The following is a 17,419-nucleotide window of genomic DNA, read 5'->3' as shown; positions in this document are numbered from 1 at the left end:
AGGAAAGAGGAAAAGGGGAGGGAGGGAGGAGAGAGAGGGGAAGGAGGGAAGCAAGGGAGGGAGGAGAGAGAGGGGAAGGAGGGAAGGAAGGGAGGGAGGAGAGAGAGGGGAAGGAGGGAAGGAAGGGAGGGAGGGAGGAAAGGAGAAAGAGAGGCAGGAAAGAGGAAGGAAAGAAGGAAGGAAGGAAGGAAGGAAGGAGAGAGGCAGGCATACAAGGGAAGGAGGAAAAAATAGTGAGGAAGAAGGGAAGGAAGAAAAGAAGAGAATAAATTTTTCCCGAGAAAATTGACCAGTAAACCAAGGAGACAAACTACTGTTATCCCCAAATTTAAATATAAACTATAGTATTTTTTTAGTTAGAACTTCAGATTAGAGTCTGTTGGTTTTTCACAATGAATCATAGAAAATAATGTCCATGGGGTAAAATCACCATGTTTATCCAGATCAAAACATGGTAGAGTGAACAATTTTTCTGTGGATAGGAGTTGTCTAGATAGATGGAGTGGATAATTACGCTTCATTCTCCCTCCCCCACACCTCACCATTTGTTTTGCTTTCATTTTGCCTTAATTACACAGAAAATTAAGAAGAAAGTGGAGTCCCTAGGTTTTTGAATAATCTAGACAATGATATATATTTGGTGTGGCTTTATAAAGGCGCTTTCAAAATTATTTATGTGGCTCAGGGTGGAGGGGTTTTTGTGGGCACCCAGGTCCCTGCAGAGACTCTCCCTAGATGGAGACTTGGTACCAAGTCTTCCTTCTGTAAAGGTAAGTTAGGCAAGACAAGGGCATGTGACTGCAAAACTGCAGCTTCTGTAGCTAATTTGGGTTGCTTGGGGTGGCTCCTTTCACAGATGATAGAGCTGGAAGGTGTTTTGAAGTTTCCCCTGCTCTATTGCTGAGTTACTGGAGGATCGGACAACCAGAAGCAAGACCAGAGGGACACGGCTCAGGGCCCTCCTTTATTCCTGAAGTCAGGAAGCTGGCGGGATATTTCAGCAGTTGGATTCATGATGCATGCCTACTCTGTGTCTGTTGCTCTGAGTACTGTGTACATGTGCATAGAACAACACCATCAACAACAATGTGTATACAACAGCAACAACACACATAGTAATAATAACATGCATGCAACAAAACATGCATACAGCAATAACTATATGCATACAACAGCAACATCAAAGCAATGTATACACAACAACACGCATAGCAATAACAACATGCATACAACAATAACAAATGCATGCAACAATAATAACAACTATATACATACAACAACAAAAATACGCATACAACAATAACAACAATGTGTATAAAGCAACAATGAAACTGTGCATACAACAATAACAACCATATGCATGCAATAATAATGACAGTAGCTATATTACCGAGCGCTTACTGTGTATTTTATGTAGAGGTTGCATTGCACTCATGAGTTTAACTATTATCCCTAATTTAGAAACCGAGACAGCAAGCAACTTGCTGGAGATCACACAGCTACAAAGCAGAGAAGCCAGGTTTCAGATGTGCACTTCTAACCCGGGACTATGCGCTCTTAATTATAACCATGCCTTCGTGTGTAGCCAAAGACACAGTAGACTGAGATTTACTAAGCATCACCTATAGGCTGACTTCTGCGGCTTCCTGCACTCCCATTAGCCCCATAGAAGCCCATTTACTTCTTGGGCTAACCCTGCCAGGTGGGTGCTATTGGCCGCGTTTTCTAGAGGGGGATGCCCATGATGGCCCGGATCAGGCCATCTGTCTGTTTCCCGAGCACGTGGCATTCTATTGCACAAGTAGACAAATGCCCTGTGTGTCCTGTTGTAAACTTGAGGAGACGAGACCAAAAAAATAGCAGCGACTCAGTCAGGGTCTTAGGGGGACCATCCCACAGAAGTCGGGGAACCTGAGAGCTGGGCATGCACCCTTGCCCGCTGGTGCAGGGATCTTTCCCAGGGACAGAGATCTTTCAAGACTAAATGCCTAGACTGGTCAGCCTAGCACATTTGAAGGATTAAGTAACAATCAAAAGGTTCCCTCCTCTTTTACTTAACATCACAGGAAGCCAGAAAGCTTCAGATCCTGGGAATTCGCTATTCTCATTGCAAAAGAAAACAGCCCCAGAAAATGATGGGCTCCCCGAAAAGGTCAGATCAGGTGGAGAGAGAAGCTAGTCCAGTAATAAGAGAGCCTCCTTTTGCAGGAAGGACTTTTTTTTTTTCCAGCTAAAAAAAGAGACTGCAGCAGATGAAATCTGCCTCATCTCACAGCCTCATCTAACCTATGTGGTCACCAGAACCCCCCTCCCACACACACACACTCGCAAAAAAAGTTTCCTTAAATATTGCACGGCCGACTACTTTGCAAAGATTCTTTATCCCCACGGAACATTACTACTTTTTTTTTTTTTTCCCTTTTTGCAGCTTTAGAAAAATAGATAATTACTTCAGTTAATTTCAGCAAAACAGTTCAAACTCATCAGGGCTGAACAAGTATAATTTACTGCTCCTTCTGACTTATTGTTGTGACTAGATGTGGATTGATGATTAAAGTGGTAAACAGTAACATTTCTGTAAAATGGCTGACTCCACTGCTGGCGTGTCAGGGGAGACACCTGCCCCAATGGCTGTGCCGCGATTGTCACTGTGCTCAAGGCTGTCAACAAAGAATATAAGTATTTGACAAGGTGTTATCTAATTGTGTTTTTAAAAGCCACGATACATACATCTTTTAATGTGTCACTTTAAGCAGCCAGAGACATTCTTTTATTAAAAAATACAAAGGAAAAATGAATGCCTTGCATTTTCTTTTTTTTCCCCTCTCCCTCTCTCTCTGTATTTTTTTTCCTCCTTTCCCTTTCCAAGCTCTGCCCTTTTGCCGTCATTCGGTGGAATATATTTTGCTTTTTAGTCAAATTGGCTTTTATTTAATTGTTGCCCAAAATAGCTCTGCCACTTTAGGTCTATAAGAAGAAAGAACAGTATGTCCCGCAGACGATCTTTGCTCTGGCCCTGGTGGGAATTAGCCCATGGTCACAGAAAGCAAAGAACAAATCCTCTCGGATGCTCTTGGAGCCTTAAAGTGAGGGCTCCATGGGGGCTTCTCTGGGTCCTATAGAAGTGGGGCTGCCCTGTCTTCACCCTGCTCCCCACTGCACCCCCTCTCCTTTCCCAGGAGTTGTCCCTCTTCCTCCCCTGGGACTCCCATGCTTGCTTTCCCCTTTTCCTGACTCTTTTGTCCTGACACTAGCAAAGGCTTGTTTCAGAGACCTCAACTCTTGAGGCAGACAGGTCTCCACCCTCCAGGAAGTCAGGGAACGGCCCTGGGCCCACCCAACTAGAACTATGCAAGTCAACGGTCCCCTACAGAGTTGGGGTCTTGAAAGAGCCAGAGAGAAGATACTATCCACAAAACCTGCTTGGGGAAAGCAGATGGCGGTTTGGGTGGGAGAGCAGTTTGTGGTACAAATAACCACAGTTCATCAAGAGCATTGAGTTCTGGCCAGATGTGATGGCTCACAACTGTAATTCCAGTGCTTTGGGAGGCCAAGGTGGGAGGACTGCTTAAGGCCAGGAGTTTGAGACCAGCCTGGGCAGCATAGCAGGACCCCATATCTACAAAAAAATTAAAAAATAGTCAGGCATGGGGTCATAAGCCTGTAGTGCCAGCTACTCGGGAGGCTGAGGCCAGAAGATGGCTTGAATCCAGGAGGTCAAGTCTGCAGTGAACTATGATGTCAACAACTGTACTCCAGTCTGGGCCAGATAGCGAGACTCCATCTCTTAAAAAAAAAATTAAAAAAAAAAACAAAAAAAAACCAGAACTGTGATTTTCACCACTGTTGCCAGCTCCCAAGGGATGGAAGGAGTGTAATAGGGCAATGGCCATCCCCCGAACTCTACATGGGGAAACCAAGGTCTCTAATCACAGTGAAAGCAGAGGGCCAGACCTGGAATTCAGACTAGCTGAACTACTCTGACCTGGCTAGCCCAGCTTCACTGTGCCTCTCCTGGCTCTGGCTTCCTTGACCCCACATTGAGACCCACCTCTGTGTGGTGTCCACTGCAGCCGCCTGTACCTTGGGTCCCCCCTGCCCAAGCAGGATGCAGAAGACCCTCCCCTTGGAAGAACCAGCCTGCCAGGGCAGCATCGAGCACACAGGCATGGCTCCCCTGGGGTGGCCTTCGGGGCAGCCAGGGGACAGAGGTTTCCAGGAGAGGGGGTGCCTCAAATCCCACACCTCACATCCAAACCTGGTCCTCCTGCACTGCTCCTCTGTGCCAGGCTGGCTCAGACGTTGGCCTCGGCTGTCACTAAATGGAACACAGGATCTGAGCAGCAGCTTCTCACTGGGGAAATGGGAGAAGAGTGGGGAGGGAGGAGGCAGCACAGGCCGGTTCGCTGCAGCCAGGGAGAGGAGCGGGACCCCTCACCCAGGGGGTGCACTGGTGTGCCCCCTGCCTCTCTCCAGCAGGCTCCATAGGGGTGTCCTGCAGACGAGCGCCTAACGATCTGGTCAAGGCAGCTATTTAATCCGTCATAGTCAATGTCATGTGGTGAGTCAAGCAATTTGTTACCAGTTATGCAAAAAAGGCAACGGCTGGTGCTGGAGGGAGGTGGGGAGAAAGGCAGCAGGCAGGTCACCACTTTCACATGGGGAGCAGGGGTAGACTGAGGACGGAAAGAAGAGGGGAGGACCTGTAGCCTGACTCCCAGGCTTCCCAGCCTAGAAGGCAGCCCTGGAGATCAGCCTGGGACAGGCCCTGTGGCCTGGCCTCTGCCTTCTGCATATGCCCTCAGGAAGTAGACAGAGGTGCACAAGGAGAACCTGGCTGCCGGCCGTGCGTGGACAGATGCTGGGTCAAATGGGCATTTCCTGTTCCTGGGCATGGTGACAGCTATACGTAAGATGAGGTCCGGGGCAAGTGACTCTCAGCACACTCCAGGATCGAACGCCTATTGATTGCACTTCTGGGGAATGCAGAGAAAGGTCCCTGGATCACTCGTTGAACTTTGGTGTTTGATATTATACATGCAGTGCAGCTCTTGGTAGCCCCATGGAAGACATTCCATGTGTTATAAAGAGGATGAGACTAAGAAAAGGGGACATGGGACAGACTCTGAGGCTGGCTTGTCTCCAAAGACAATTAATGATATCTTTAAGTCTAAACTCTTTTTTCCTCTTCTTCTCAGTGTCTACGAGGCTCTGCTTTGAAAAGTCCACTCCATCTAGCAATCTAGCCATCTCATCCTCTCCAAAGTGCCTGAAGACCAACCAGGTTGGCAGACCCCAGCTCTCAAGACCAAGGAGATAGCCTTGATACCTTAGAGGTCTCTGCCTGTTGGGTAAATGACCAGCCCTTGTCCTGATAGATTTTCTCTGTTCTTAGAGTCCTAAATTTCCAATGGGGTGGGTGAGGGGCAAGGAGGAGAGGGAGAAACAAAGACAGCAAAACTTTGTCGCCCGCAAACTCCTGCCCGGTGGGGTCAGAGCCAAAGCTGCCTCACCAAAGACTAGAATAGTTTTGCTTTGCCAAAGAGTCACAGCCGGGTGTGCTGGGACTGCCTGCCTTTTTAGGAAATACTCCATTTCAGAAAGTAGAAGCCATTCATAAGAGCCAGGCCTGAGGGCTGCTGGCTGGGTGTGGCCTGTCTGCTGCTGAATTCACAAGAGCTAGCCAGAAGATTTGGAGAACCTGCCCCAAATCTCTTCCTGTCTGAAAAATCGGGCAGTTTACCCCCAGCACAGCGGACGGCCTCTTAGTGAAGACCTCAGAGTTCCCTGAAGTCAGCCTCATGAGGCTTCTCCCTCACTGCTCAGAGACTTACTGCCCACAAAGTATTTTGATCACAGCCCAAGGAAGCTGGAGTTGGCCTGGAATTGGATCTGATACTCACAAGCAGAAAACCAGCAGGAGCTGGGAGAGGGAAGAGAAAGAAACCTGAGCGAGGGAGGCCTCCAATGTGGGTATTTCTGACCAGTTTGATGGTTTTCACACAGCCTCTTCTCTCTGATCTGCCACACTTTCGTTCTAAATACCTGATAGCGTTTGCACGAAAGATCTTTTTACAAGAGGTCTAGTGAAGGGTTCAGCTCCAGGTATATGGGAGAAGATGCTGGACTCGATGATGGCTTCTAATGGTATGAATGTGAAAAACCTCAGAAAATAATAAATGCATTTCAAGTTTTATACCTGTTTATTTCACACTTTCTTTAATATACCAATTATTCATGTAACACCTAAGTGAGAAATGTGCTATATCTAGCAATCACTTACAAGAATTTGCTAAACAGTAGCACAGCGGATATGTCCATCACCCCATCATTTATCACCCTTCTATAACCATGAACTTGCTGGCAAATGGGGGGTAAAGTTGATTTAATCTTTGGGCTTAGGAAAAAAAAAAAACCCAGAAGATATTTGTGATTATGAGACATTTGCTTTTCATTTCCACAGCCAGTTAGGATTCACAAACATGAAAATCCATTATGGAATGGTGTATAAACTGTGACCACGTCTTGTTCAGTCAATTAGTGAGCTGAGCCTGGGTGTGCTGCTTATCTGATAATCTGCATCTTTAGCCTGACAAAAATAAAGAAGATATTCAGAGATGGGGTTTAGAGCAAAGGAGGCCTTGGTTCATCCAGCCACACTTTTTATCCGGACACCCACATGCCTGACCCATTTTCTTTCCACATCCGAAAAATGGGCCTAACAAAGAAAGGTGATCAAATAAGTTTCCAGAAGGGGGAAAATGGAAAAAAAAAATCCCACTGCATTCCTGGGGTGTTGGGTACCCCTTAATTTAAACAGTCTCTCCATATCCTACTACTTGAAACACTTTGTGCTGCCTTGATACCTTTATGCAACACCAATGGATAATTTATCCCAAAATGGATGCTATTTTTGCTTTGCAAGAATTTCATGCATAGTGACTTGTGCATGGAAATTACTCTGCACATCTGTATTCTGATTATGATATTTAGTGCAAGGGTCATGAATAATAATATTGCTAAATATGCTTATTGCCATCTATAAATAAAGGTTATCACACTAGAGAAGGTTTTGTTTTGGAGTGGCAGAACAAGGCAGGTTAGTTGCAAGACAATAGAGCTTTAATTTTAATATGAAAATAAATACTTAAATTTATAAATATTCAGACGATTTCCAAAGTGCAGGAGAAACATACCCATACCGAGTTAGCACGTGAGTACTAAGCTTTCCAAACTGCACCGAGGAAGTTTTCCAAGGCCACCTTCATAGAGTTGAAAAGGAATTCTGAAGGGCAGTGCCCCTTTCCGAGAGATGTGCTTCTCTTGTCCTTCAATAAAATTATAGTTGGCGATTAAAAGTCCAACACAAACTATTTTTATTTTCTCAAATTGCTCCAGCAGCCCATCAAAGCTGGCTCTGACTCAGAGAGAAAAGACACTGTGGAACAGTGGAATGGGGTGGCTGAGGAACAGTGACAGGGTTTGGCTGTGTCCCCACCCAAGTCTCACCTTGAATTGTAATAATCCCCACGTGTCAAGGGCGGGACCAGGTGGAAATAATTGAATCATGGGGGCAGTTTCCCCCATACTGTTCTCATGGTAGTGAATAAATCTCACAAGATCTGATGGTTTTATGAACAGGAGTTCCCCTGCACAAGCTCTTTCACCTGCCGTCATGTAAGACATGCCTTTGCTTCTCCTTTGCCTTCTGCCATGATTATGAGGCCTCCCCAGCCATGCAGAACTGTAAGACCATCAAACCTCTTGCCTTTAAAATTACCCAGTCTCGGATATGTCTTTATTAGCAGCATGAGCACAGACTAATACAAACAGCCTGGGAGAAAAGGTAGTGGCAGTCCTGCACAAATGTGAACAGTAAGGACACCCTCGGATCCCTGCCCTGACATCTCAAACATAACCATTGCTTTATAAGAAAAATGGCCAGTTTTCCTCTGTTGGTATCTACTTCTGGTCTGAATTCTCTTCTACCAAATGAGTGGGTGGCATTTGTCTTCATCATCCTTTTGAATGATCAGTTGTCTGTTGACATTGATCCAACAGTCTGGGAAGCAGGCCAGCTGTGCTGGGCTCTCCTATCCATACACATCTGGGCCCTACACAGGCCAGTGTGATTCAGGCCACACCAGGAGTCCTTGGTCTTCTCCCTCCTGCAGGTACCCTTTGCCCCTTGCCAGTTTCTTGCCACCTGGGAAGGTTAGCAACCATCCTTCCCAAGGACTGGCCTTCCCTTCAACAGCTGGACATCTAAGAGGCTTCGTTTTATAAATGGGAACCACAGAAAATAAACACCAGGACTGGAAGCATCCTCTGAAGCAGTCAAGTCCAAGCCTCTCACTCTGCAGCTGGGGAAACTGGCCCCAGAGAGTGAAAGGGGCTCTGTGAGGTCACAGTACAGTGAGACCTGGACTCCAGTCTTCTGCCCCATGTCTCCACTCCTCCTGGGACTGAAACAATGGGTGCTTACTTCCAGTTCTGCAAGTGGGCCGCAGGCTGCAGTGAAAGCTCATAGCACACATAGAGAAAAAAGAGGTTAAAATCCACAGGACCTTTTTACGGAGACAGGATGAAACACAAAGAAAGAATCTCTTGCTTTCCCCAAACAAAGGCAAGACAAAGGCTTTGAAGGCCAAGAAAGCCATGCTGAAAGGCATTGGAAGCCTCAGAAAATGTGCATGTCTCCCACTCTCCTTTGTCCAGGATACCAGGGCCCAAGTGCCCTAGGAAGAGGGGTCCCAGGAGGAACAAGCTTGACCATAAGGCAGCTGCCAAGCTACCCCTGACCACAAGTCAGCCAGAATGTGAGGACAACAGCACTTGGGTATTCACTCTTCAACTCCATGTCCAACACTGACGGATGCCAGAAGGATGCCCACCAAGTCTCCCTCCACTGAGGGGGTCAAGGATCACACTCACCAGGATCAGAGCCCATGAAGAACCTCCATGGGTTGACATGGCCAACATCAACATGGCCCAGGCCTGCTGGAGAGAAGGAGGCAGAGGCCCAGCTCTCTCTAGCCACCACACGTTAAGAGTCACCAGAACAAAAGAGGATCATCGGAATGGAGCCCAGTAGGCTGGTTCTAAATATAATCAGCATTTTACCATATTTAAAAACAACCCTCTGGGGGCAGATGCTAGAAGTGCCCTGCTCATAACCCCCTCCGCATGTACCCCTAGACACCAAAGGCTGCATAGAGGGAATCCCTGGGACTTTCTGTCTGCAAACATTTTTTTAGTGATGGAAACACACTCAGGCTGCATACAGGGCAGGCTGGATGTGCCAGAGGGTTAATTCCACTAGAAGCGACCCTCTATCAATGATGGATACAGAGTTGAAGAATAAACACCCCAGCTTCCTTGCTGCTCCGCTGGTCGAACTCTAAGGCAAGCTCTACCTTGTCCCCCAGTGCTGTTCACTATGGTGAACAGCTTGGGAACACAACACACCCTTCTTTTTGCTTTACTTCCTGTCCTTGCTTCATTTTTCTCCCCACTACCTGTGCTTCCTGAGATCACCCCCAAATAAACCGTTTGCACTCCATTCTCAAACATCCGTAACCTGGGGGCTGCCAATAGAAGGAGGTAATTGGTTTCAACAGCAACAACAGTTCAAGAAAAAAAGGGTTGTGGGTGGACTTCTCAACTTCAAAAGAAAATAATCAAAAGAAAAGAAAACCCTCTTCTCATTGTTCGAGCAATTTCTTAAACCAAAGTGTGACTCTACTGATGCTATCTCCAGCAGCAAGAGTCAACATCGCTGCCCTTCATGGTCTGCACAGAATCCTGGAATCAGAGTGACCTCGGGGCAATGCAGAGCCTTTCCTCCATGGAAACCATGCAGATAGTTGCATCCAATGCAAAGAGCAGATGCAAATGCAGATGGTTGTAACCAAGGCAAAGAGCTCTCCCCAGCATGGCCCTAGGGTTGGAAGGTGATCATTAATAGGAGGTTCCTTCCTATTGAGAACCAAAATCTAATGTTCTCCAACTTTCTCCAAATCTCACTTCTCAGGTCTCTTGGGGATTCTCCAGCACATTCAGAAACATTCCAGCTCTCTTTCACCAAGTCTTAATAGCTCTATTCTTTCGGCCGCATCTCACATCCCAGTGTTTCCGAACCGTGCTTGTCTTTAGAATGCCTCTATGACCTTTGCCATATTCTCACGTCACTTGTACTATTATTTCCTTACTTAAAAAGATAACTAGTTCTTTTTTATTTTTAAAAAAAATTATTATAAAAGGAAGCTCTATAACTGAACCATAAATGGAAGCCCAGGAGTACTCAACATAATTAGAAAATATTCACACAAATAAAACAATGAAACCATGAGAGTGTTTTTAAACACCAGCTAGAAGCAATTGCCTGAAAAGTTTCTGGGACTAAGACCTTCTCTCTCTGGGTTAAAAACTGTGATGAGCAAATGTTGGAGAGGTGTTAAAGGCAGAGCAGCACCCAACTGATAGTTTCCTCTTGGTTTGGATCAGAAAAATGAGAAAAGAATGGAAACAGGGGCCGGGCGCGGTGGCTCAAGCCTGTAATCCCAGCACTTTGGGAGGCCGAGACGGGCGGATCACGAGGTCAGGAGATCGAGACCATCCTGGCTAACACGGTGAAACCCCGTCTCTACTAAAAAAATACAAAAAAAATAGCTGGGCGAGGTGGCGGGCGCCTGTAGTCCCAGCTACTCGGGAGGCTGAGGCAGGAGAATGGCGTAAACCCGGGAGGCGGAGCTTGCAGTGAGCTGAGGTCCAGCCACTGCGCTCCAGCCTGGGCGACAGAGCGAGACTCCGTCTCAAAAAAAAAAAAAAAAAAAGAATGGAAACAGGAACGCATTTCCCATGATGTTTGTGTGCAACTCCCGGAGAGTTGCATATGCCTCACAATGGGAAACTGCCACCTCATGTGCTTCAGGACCTCCCATCCTCTTGCTTCTCACCATTGGCTGGCCTGAGACTGCCAGTCTCCTCCTCAAAGGGGTCAACTGGGACCAAACAGGCAGGACCTTGTTCCTCTCAATGACCATGGTGACCAGGACACTCGATTCCTACTAATGCAGTCAGGAGTACATATGTATCTAAAGAGACTCTGGGTTCAGGACCGCACCTGGCATGCCACTGCCATGGTGATGCTCACAGTTAGGCGACAGAACACCCTGCTTATTCTGCTAGGGTGCTGTCTGCCAGAATGACCCCCAGACCACCACACGAGCCAGTAAAGATCAGCGCCTAACAATTCGACCTCCATCCAGCAGGTGCATCTGTGATTCAAAGCACAGCTGCCGCCTGAGGGAGCTCCCTGGAAAGCCATGTGTTGCTCCAGGATGAAGACTGAATGCACTTCGCAGCTGGGGCCTATGAGATCTAGGGGGACTCCCACAAGACGAAGAAGAGTGCCACAAGTGGCAAGGCCATGCATGCACCAACTGATTGCAAGATGTTAGTAAACAGAAGTGCCTTTTTAATGCACCAATTACAGAAGCAACTTCAACTTAACCTTCTGGATCTCAGACGGAGCACTGCACTGCTGCAGGCTGCACATTTAATGGGGAATAAGCAGGTCAGAAAGGGTTTGCATGCATGCAGGCTCTGGGCTTCTCCCTCATCTCTCATAAAGGATGCCTTGACTCGTTTAGCTATGCAAGCACCTCTCCCATAGCCGGTCTTCCAGGGATGGAGTTTTTCCCCAGAAGGCTGCCACCTAAAACATGTCCTTGTTAATCCTTTCAGGGAATGAACTCTCCAGGTTAGGAAGCTGAGGATCAATAGTTCAATTGACAATGAAGGGTGTGAGTGATGGCATGCTGGAGCAGGCCGCCCAGGACAGTGTAACCAGGCCCTTCGGTATTGCCTGGAACCTGCCATGCCTGCTAGGCCAGGAAGCAAGACCAGGCATCCCCGGGGGATGAGCACTTCAAGAGCTTCACCATGGGTGATGGAGACCATGCTTGCCATAATTAAGTGGCTCTGAGAATGGGAGAGTAACACCAACTGATCTTGATTTAGTTGGGAAAATGCATTCTATCATTTGCTGTTAACTATTAAAGCCATTTAAACCCTTCTGAGAATAGATCTAACATCGGATTGCTTTGAAGGTTTGATATGTCTTGTAATCCATAGATTATTGAAGTTAATTTCTCTGCTGAGATCCTGCTATCAGTGAAATTGCATGCACACTCAAAAGTTAAAAAAGAAAAAAAAGGAAACATCTTTCCAATTGGATTTCTGCTATGCCTCAGTCCAGAAAAGTAGCAATGGTGGAAAGGGCTGGTTAAGGATGTGGAAGGAAAAATGTATCATAGCTCCTCTTAAATTTTCAAGATATGTGTGGACAGAGTCAAGTTATTTGTCCTTTGCACATTTAGAAATCTTTTTGGTTGTTCTTAGAGAGTCCCTTATAGAATAAGCTAAAGTAAGCAATAAGTACTGATTTATATCATTGCAAATCATTTTTCCATACTTTCAATTAATTTTAATTGAATCTCATCCTCTTGATTTTCATATACTTTTAAATGAGTTTCAGTTGTATAGTTAGAATGCAACTGACTCCTGAAGTTGACAAGTTTTAGTGTTTTGATCATAGATTATTACATAATGTTGACAAGTGTGTCTTGGACTACAAGACTGCATATTAAATACTATGCAATACTGATGATACTCTCCATCCACACACTATTTTACAGGTAGGCAAAAAGCAGGCTGTGTTGAACCCATAATTAATTTCTAGAAGGTACAATTGTTTCATTGCTTACCAGCTTATGACCATCCTTTAGAAGTTGGCTGGTCAGGAGAGCCTTTTTAAAAATGATACTTAATAGGGGGAATTATATCAAGTACCAGAAGGGGAAAGGAAGACAAAAAGAGAGGAAGGAAGGAAACTCCATGGCTTTTTGGGTTGGTTTTCAAAAGGTGCTTTTATGTCAGTTACTCTTTCTGTTACATGCATTTGTCCACCTGATTCTGAATTCATTTGTCTTCCTCTCCAGAAGGTTGACCTTAGGACTTATGTGACTAACATGCAATAGAACGTGGTGGCAGCACATTCTCACTAACCAGCCCACGCTGGGACCCAGTTATGGGATTTCCACTCCCCTTCTTGCCTCTATAGAACACTGAAGCAACTTAGTTGTCCATCAAAATTTCTTCCATCCAGAGACGGAACTAGAATAAGCAGAGGGTATTCACATTAACAAGACTTGGGCAATCTGTTTCCGAGAAGTTGTCAGCTAGATGTTATGGATGATAAAACTCAGTCTTAGAAATAGCTTGTAACTTGCCCAAATATACACAGCTATTAAGTGGCAGAGGTGGGATCCAAACAGACTAAATGTAAGCTCCAGGAGGGCAGTGGTGATTGGGGGGTTAGAGGAAGTATACAGAGGATCTTGTCTGATTGACTGATACGTATGAGCTCAGTGTATGTTTCTGGTATAAATGAAGATATTAGCCCAAACACCTTTCCACTGCAGTGTGAAAAATACTGATATTTCAGACATCAAGTTATGTGGTACAAACAATGAAAGTTCCTTGGGCATCAAGTGGGAGAAGACTTGTATTACCTAGTGTCAACAGCAAAGGCTTGCTAGGGGACGTGAGGCTTGACACAGCCCTGAAATGACGGGTAGGAGGGCAGGAGGGAAGGTCATCAGGGAAGATGGGAAGATGCAGAGTTGGAGGTGAGAAAGATAGCAGGGATGAGACTGGGCTGCTTGAGACAGAGGGCTTATGGTTGGCTGGGGCTGGCTGTTAATTCTAGATGCGTAAAAGGCTTGGTAACCCCAAGCAATAGCATCCCACCCTGAGCCAATGAGTTGTTTTCCCTGAATGAGAGAACTGCTTTCTCAGTGTCCAGCTAATACTCCCAAAGATCTATTAACCATTTCTGACCACCAGGGCCACAATCATGGCTCTAGGGTCTCCATCAATAGCCGAGCTTGTCAAGCTTGAAGAGTTGTTTACTTCATTGATTTATTCATCTGTCCATCCATCCATTCATCCATTCGTCTACTAATTCATCCCTTCATTCACTATTCTACAATATTTTGAGAATCTATTCTGTGCCAGGCACTGTGCTAGGACCTAGAAATGCATTGGTTGCTGCCCTCATGAGGATCACAGTCCCTTTAAGGGTCCATGTACAGAAAGCATTTTCTGTTCCTACCAATGTCAAGATTGCTGAAAATGAATCAACTTAGCATATTTCTTGGGCCTTCTCAGAATGCCTAAGACTGTGCATGCAGTGGCACAATCATGGCCACTGAATTCCAGCCACAACAACAAAGTTAGACACTTGCCTGCTGGGCTCAAGCAATCCTCCCACCTCAGTCTCCTAAGTAGCTGGGACTAGAGGCACATGCCATCATGCCCAGCTAATTTTTAAATATTTTTGTAGAGGTGGGGTCTGGCTATGTTTCCTAGGCTGGTCTCAAACTCCTGGCCTCAAGCAATTCTCCTGCCTCGGCCTCCAAAGTGCTGGGATGACGGGTATGAGCCACCACACCCAACCAAGACTGTGTCTCTAAAGTAGTTTTGATCTGAGAGAAAAGACGAATTCCTAAGCTGCAGAAGGCTAAATTAGAACATACAAACAAAGAGGAAAGTTCTGCAAGGTGCAGACTTGAGAAATGATGATGAATCAGGGAGGAGGGAGACCTGTGTGGCTCTGGAAGGCTTTATTAAAGAACAGAAAAAGAGAGCTAATCCCGAAGGCTGGACATGGATTGGCAGAGAGAAGCTGGAGGGCATTCCGGGCTATGTCTCCAGGGTCTTCACACATTCTCTGAACCATACTTTGCATAGACATATATCCATGTGGAAAGAGATTCGCACACTTTTATTTAATCAGGAGTGCTGTAACATCGCAGGGAAAGAAATCGCAACCGCAGGGCCATCGGGGAAGCCACATTTTCCACTACACCCAGACTAAACACACAGCACCTTCACTAACAGCTTTCTTACCACTGATCCCTTATCCTCCCGCTGCTGGGGGATTTGAGAGTGTAAATAACACGACAGCTAAGAGGCGTTATCTGCCTGAGTCCACAAGGAGCAGGGGAGAGGAGGTCCTTCCAGCTGTTGCTCACCTCTTGCAGCAGAGTACGGGAGGTGGAGCCCAACCTTGCTGGGGGACATGAGGCTTGACATAGCCCTGGAATGATGGGTAGGAGGGCAGGAGGGAAGGACATCAGGGGAGGTAGGAAGAGGCAGCGTTGGAGATAAGGTAGCAGGGGGTGAGACTGGACTGCTTGGAACACACAGGGCTTATGGTTGGACAGGGCTGACTGTTGATTCCAGATGCATAAAAGGCTTGGTAACCCCAAGCAGTAGCATCCCACCCTGAGCCAAAGGGCAGTTTCCCTGAGTGAGAGAACTGTTTTCTCAGTGCGCAGCTAATACGTCCAAAGATCTATTAACCCTTTCTGATCACCAGGGCCACAATCATGGCTCTCAGGTCCCCATCAATAGCCGAGCTTGTCAAGCTCAAAGAGTTGTTTACTTCATGCATTTGTTCATCCATTCATCCATCTGTCTATTTTATCATCTCTCCAATCACTACTGTACAATATCTTGAGGGCCTACTCTGTGCTAGTCACTGTGCCAGGAGCTAGGAATGCATTGATTGCTGCCCTCATGAGGATTACAGCCCCTTCAAGGGTCCATGTACAGAAAGCACTGCTTTCTGTTCCTACCAACACAAAGGGGCTAGGGGTCAGCCCCATCCAGAGCCTTGATTCTGGAAGGAAGTGTCCAAGTGTGGGGTGCTTCTCAAGCATCTGGGTGAAGCTGTAGGCAAGGTCCCATACATTCACACACACAATAAGCACACCCGTTCCAGCTGCCGAGGAAGCCCTTCTCCCAATAAGGAGTAGGGCCTGCCAGTCACCCTGGCTTGCCAATGGCCTCTCTTCCTCTCAGAACAGTTGCTCCCTGCACTGCAGCCAGACAGAAAGATCCCTGTTGGGGCCACCAGGGGCATCTCCCCACCAGCCTGGAGAAAGGCCAAAGGGGCTGAGTGTCCTTCCAACAGCATTGCCCAGCATGACCCTGGTCTGCTCAGGGACTCTTCTCCTGTGACTCCCACACTTTCTTAGAAACACCACTCAGAGACCAGGACCTCCTTCCAAGAGGTCCCACAACTGTCAGTGTTGCTAGGGCCCATAGGGACTACCTAGTGTTACCCCTCGTGGCACAGATGGGGAACCTTAGGCCTGCAGAGGGCTGGGGCTTACATAAAGTCAGTCAAGGAGCTAGTGAGAAGCCAGACAGGTGTATCATGCCTGTAACTCCAGCGCTTTGTGGGGCTGAGTTGGGAGGACCCCTAAGGCCAGGGGTTCAGGACTAGTCTGGGCCACACAGTGAGACCACATCTGATATGGTTTGGCTGTGTCCCCATCTCAATCTCGTCTTGAATTGTCACTCTCATAATTCCCACGTATTGTGAGAGGGACCCAGTGGGAGATCACTGAATTCATAAACCACCCTTATGAATCATAAGGGTGGTTTCCCCACACGCTTCTCGTGGTAGTGAATAAGCCCCATGACATCTGATGGTTCTGTGAGGGGTTTCCCTTTTCTCGTGGCTCTCATTCCCTCTCTTGTCTGCTGCCATGTAAGACGTGCCTTTCACCTTCCACCAGCCAGGATTGTGAGGCCTCCCCAGTCACAAAGAACTGTGAGTCCCTTAAACCCTTTTTCTTTATAAATAACCTAGTCTTGGATATGTCTTTATCAGCAGTATGAGAACAGACTAATATACCTTCTCTATAAAAAATAAAAAATTAGCCTGATATAATGGCATGCACAGGTACTCAGGAAGCTGAGGCAGGAGGATCACTTGAGTCCAGGAGTTTGAGGCTGCAGTGAGCTATGAGCTATGATCACACCACTGGTCACTTGCACCTGGGTAAGAGAGTTAGACCCTGTCTCAAACAAACAAACAAACAAACAAATAGGAAGAGAAGCCCTGTCATCAGCTGTGTAGAGAATTGGAAGCTGCAGCATGTAGAGAATTGTTTTCAACTGTGTGAACAGCAGAATCTCCCCCACAGGCTCCCTTGGCAGTAGGCGCCCTATAGAACTTCGGCCTCCTCCCTTTGATGCACGTCTGCCCATTATATGTCACTGCCTCGGTCTCCCAGAACTTCCAGATTGCATTGCTTTCCCAGCTGCCAGCCAAAGCTTCCGGAGCTGAAAGTGAGTCTTTGCTACCAACAATATGACCGAAAGCTTCCTCACCTGTGGGGAAGCAGGACCGTGGGCCCTCACCTCTCTTTTGTCCCTCAGAGGATTCCACTGGGAATCCTGCGACATTCAGTTTTCCTGACTCTTGGACATAACTCGTTCTTCTTCTTCTTCTTCTTTCTTCTTTTTCTTCTTTCTTCTTTCTTCTTTCTTCTTTCTT

The sequence above is a fragment of the Colobus angolensis genome, unplaced genomic scaffold (assembly GCF_000951035.1).
Source record: "Colobus angolensis palliatus isolate OR3802 unplaced genomic scaffold, Cang.pa_1.0 Scaffold291, whole genome shotgun sequence".
NCBI lineage: Eukaryota > Metazoa > Chordata > Mammalia > Primates > Cercopithecidae > Colobus > Colobus angolensis.
The sequence above is the reverse complement of the archived record's forward strand: the minus strand, read 5'-3'. Positions refer to the sequence as shown.